The sequence below is a fragment of the Triticum urartu genome, chromosome 3A (genome assembly GCF_056163025.1).
Source record: "Triticum urartu cultivar PI428250 chromosome 3A, HENAU_Tu73, whole genome shotgun sequence".
NCBI classification, from domain to species: domain Eukaryota; kingdom Viridiplantae; phylum Streptophyta; class Magnoliopsida; order Poales; family Poaceae; genus Triticum; species Triticum urartu.
Window position 1 is genome coordinate 110,374,128 of NC_141875.1, and position 4,754 is coordinate 110,378,881.

Genomic DNA, 4,754 nt, shown 5'->3' on the forward strand with positions numbered 1-4,754 from the left:
TTGTTAGTGGATTCCTTTTGACGAGCATGAGATGGATGAAACTAGAAGCACAACCTTCTATACTCTCTCTATACTTTTTGTTATTTAGTTGAAACTAGTAAGGTTGCACGTGCAATGCACGTCTCGATTAATATAAAAATAATACAATAACCAAACCAATTGGTGAGATCACAATTTTATTCTCTGAGAAGCACCACTCCTAATCACGCACGCATAAGTAAACCATGACAAACGTGCATTCAAGATCATTAATATATAATATTGTTTGAAGATTAATAAAGCCACCAATCACCATACACGGTCCATTATCCATGGAAAGCTATTAAAAAGTAAAAACAAACAATTTCTCACAGAACAGACTATGAGTAGGAATATGTGACATAAATGAATAAACAAGTTATGAAAGCAATACAGACACAAATTAAGGGTGCATAATTGTGGAAAAAAATGAAACATAATGTATAAGCCAGCGATATCCAACCATATTATGAAACATATAGAAGTTCAAACTTAAGTGGGAGGTATCTATCATCTATTCCATGCTGATAATACATAAAAAATACATCAGAAAGAGAATACAAAAACCAAGCAAGATATTTTATCTATTTCCCCAACCCAATAAATCCACTTGTGCAACACTCTCCCATCTCCATTGAGATGCCTTCACCAAGATTATGTTCTCTGCTTCGTCTTTATCCTAAGTCATTACTGAAAAGGTATTTAAGTTATTCAGTGATCATCACACTATCAGAGATAAATAGTACTTTCATGGAGAAACAGCTAAAAGAAAAGTCACTTCGCTAGTAGTCTCGGAGTACTGTATACATTGTTTGTACTGCGAGCATAAAAAAATTAGAACAACATAACAAAAAATCTAATGTTACATCATGAGTAAACCTGGACACCTCATGAGCACACATACACAAGTACTACATACAAAATTTGAAGTCTCTTCTTTTTTCATAGGTACATAGCCTTTAGTATATCTCAACCAGAACAAGAAAAAAATGATCTATGAGAATGTCCTACCAACAGGATCAGCATAGTTAGGTCTATATCCATTACTTCTTTCCGAAACTTGCTTCAACATGTATGAACATCATATCATCAGTCTATATCCATTTCAGTATTCTCATAACTGAGAATGGTTGTGATATTGTAACTTCTCTTATTTGCTCATTTACCCGTAACCATCAGTATATGTTTCTTGCAAACCCCTAAGAAAGGAACAAAAGTGAAGTGATACAGGCATGCCGATACCAGTAAAGAGCATGTGATATATGAATCACCATTTTACAATAGCTATGAAGGAAACCAACAATGGTCGGCATCGAGTAGTCACCCAGGTGCTTGCTGGAAAGCATCATCGATGGTAGCTACACTGAGTTCTATCTTTAGAACTACCTTGTTTGAGGCATTACTCTTTTCTAATGGCCTTGGCACCAAACAACAACCAACAAAGAGGTGACATGTAAACAATAGGAAGAAAATGAACGCAATAGTAAGAAGTTTTGGCAAGATAGAAGTCTCAATATATGTTACTTGGACAGATAGACATATGTAATAGTTTTCGATTTTCTCTTTTGGCTCTCTTAAAGAGCTTGTGCATTCATATACCGCTAAGCCTAATTGAATTAATATGCGAAGCAAGCACAAAACGATCCTATTTTAACATTGTTTTAACCATCAAATCGAAACATGAACGATTGTTTTAACCATCCCTATTTTATATTCTTCTACTGTTCAAATGCAGACCATCTTGCTTCATCGGGAAAAAATTGAACAAGCAACAAAGTTTTGCTTCATGATTTACCTGAAACAGAAGGCATCTGACGCTTAAGGAAGGATCTACTTCAGGTAGCCAAGGCTCATGTTCTCCATCTCTCCCCAAATTACAGCACAATCCTTTAACAAGCAACAGAAGGCATGAGAAGAACAATCCTTGATTTTTTTAACTAAATCCTTGGAAAGTTGAAATCGGAAGTAAAGAACATAAGAATAGAGAAAAACAGAAAAAAGAGAACATTCAAGAATCAGTAGTAAAATAAAATAGGTCATTGAGATTTGAGAACACCTCAACTTTACACCATTGAGAAGAGTACAGAGATCTTCTTGTCCAGGAAGCCCGTCCTCCTGCACCATCACATGCTTGCCAGATAAAACAAATTAATCCAGCAAGTTTTTCTTGAACGGGAAAATGTATTCCACTTAAACTTGTGCAGAGGTAAATCACTGCCCACCAAAATTGAAACAAATTAAGTAAGGGGCCTAAAGTGCCCAGACGCTAAGGAGAACATCAGCCAACACCAAACTTCTGGCTTCATGGTAAAGGACTCCCAGTTCAACAGCATCACAATCCCTTCCCTTAAGTGCATGGATCATAGTCTGACAGTCTGACTCAAAAAACATACTATACAACAAAGCAACAGCAGGAGGCCATCAGCGACAAGCTGGCAAGCACTCAGCATCAAGCACCCACACACACGCAGCAAGCAGGGTGTGATGACCGGGGAGGGCAGTTACCTTGCCGGGGACGGGATTCCTGGCGGCGGAGGAGAAGGTGGCTCGCGGTGGCGATGGAGATGACCGACGCGGATCACAAGAGTAGAGGGCTCCCCGCCGCCTCGCGCGCGGCCTCGTTCACCGGCGGCCTCCCTGCGTGCACCCACATCGTGCCTAGGGAGGAGACATGTGCGGCCGGAGAGGCGAGGAGGAGCGGGCGCCGCCGCGTCGCGGGATCGCGCGCGACCTCATCGCCAGTGGCCGCCCAACGCACGTCCACTTTGCTTGGAGGAGATTTGTGTGGCCAGAGAGGTTAGCGCTAAATTTGGGGTGAGATTGGAAAGTTAGCGCTAATTTAGGGGTGAGATTATCTGGGTGCCGAGAACTTTTCGTTCCCTTCTGCGTATGATGGGTGGCAGAGTTTTCGTCCGCCAACTAAAATTGATAGATGCACTTTTGATTGAGGGTTAGTTGTTATTCTGACGGCTGGATCTAAATGAGTAGCCCTAATCGTGTGGCTCTAATAGTTGTGGATTATTGTGTGTATGTTTGACGGGGTGCGGTTAGAAAATAATATGTTTACTTGTTTAATAGTAGTAGAGATAAAGTAAAAATAAATAATTTCTATCAGTTATCTGATTATCCGTGCAATATAAAAATACCTTGAAAATAAAAGTTCTCCAAATGCCCTGAAAATTATATATGATTTTTTATAGAATATTTGAGGATTTATGAAACAAAGAACACACCAGGGGGGCCAACCACCTTGCCACGAGGGTGGAGGGCGCGCCCCCTGCCTCGTGGGCTCATGGTGGCCCTCCTCCACTTATTCTTCCAGCCACACACTTCATCTTCCTCCCCCAAACACGAAAAACCAACTCAAACCCGAGTCCAACCTCGTTTTGCTGTCATTTTCGATCTCCTTGCTCAAAGCACCTCTCACAAAACTGCTTGGGAAGATTGTTCCTTGGTATGTGACTCCTTCATTGGTCCAATTAGTTTTTGTTCTAGTACTTTATTCATTGCAAATTTGTGTTGCTTAGGTGACCCTGTTCTTGAGCTTGCATGTCAAATTTATATGGTCAAAAGTAGTTTCGATGCATGATATAGGCCCTAGGCACTTGTAGGAGTAGTTGCTATCAATATTATTGAGTTTGGTTTACTTTTATTTTGAAGTTACTAAAAATTTCAGAATTTTTCAAAAAATGATAAGGATATTATTGAGGGGCTCATCGAGCCAAAGCTCGAAGGAAAAGGCACCGAAGCCTAAGTATAATTTGCCGCGCACCGCGGAGGTTCGGGCGTGTGAATGGTCTTCTGAGGATTTCTTGAGAGCAGCCGGGATTTATGAAGATTTTCATGAGTTGGTTCATAATGCAGGCCTCACTGCTTTCCTCCACGGCCAATGCGATCAGTATCTCTTACTCACAAATACCTTTGTGCAAAACTTTCATTTCCATTCTAGGAACTCGCCACCTACGGTGGAGTTTCATTTATATGATGAGCATAAGGAGATGTCACTTTATGATTTTTGTCGGATTTGTTTAGTCCCTTTTGGGGGCAAGACAGAAGAACCACATCATGATGATGTGGAGGGATTTATTAATACTATCACTGTAGGGGAAACTAGGAAGGTTTCCGATGCACGAATCACTAGCATACATTTTCCTGTCTTACGTTACTTTGCATTATTTGCTAGTCGTTGCTTAATTGGTCGCGGAAACTCTGGAAACTTTAGTATCCCTGATATTATTATTTTGCTCCAAGGTTTATACAGTGATAACACTTTTAGTATGGGCAGCATTATTGCTAGACGGTTAAGTATGAACCGTACTAAGGGTCCCATCTTTGGAGGCTTCTATGACACACGCCTAGCTGCACATTTTAACATACCTATTAGGCATGTTGAGAAGGAGGAAAAAGTGCTGCCTCGTGTTTATTTAGATTATAAAAGTATGATGGCACATGATTTTATTGTTAAGAATAGGGCAGGAGAGCTTAAATATCAATTGTTCTTTAATAAATATCATCCTAAGACTATTACCTTGCCTGCTCCTGCTTTGTTTGATTTGACTGTAGGCAAGTACCTTGTTTCGTTGACGGCTATCCATGCCTACTGGAACCCTGCACCGGCCGAGGAGTCGGAACCGGAACCACAATTTGATCCTTCACGACAGTCTAACTATCAGTGGGATCCGGATATGATTGCCAACCAGTGGCAATCGGAGCCTTCTTCTTCCTCATCACAGTAC

General features: G+C 40.6%; 1 long non-coding RNA gene across 1 annotated transcript; it reads right to left on the reverse strand.

The window, feature by feature from the left end:
* Positions 1–465: 465 nt before the first annotated feature.
* LOC147978819 (uncharacterized) lies at positions 466–2,783 on the reverse strand. Its single transcript, XR_015599634.1, has 4 exons — positions 2,524–2,783; positions 2,075–2,133; positions 1,814–1,905; positions 466–708 (listed from the first exon to the last, which is right to left on the reverse strand). It is a non-coding gene; the product is annotated as an uncharacterized LOC147978819 (long non-coding RNA).
* Between the last annotated feature and the right edge of the window lie 1,971 nt (positions 2,784–4,754).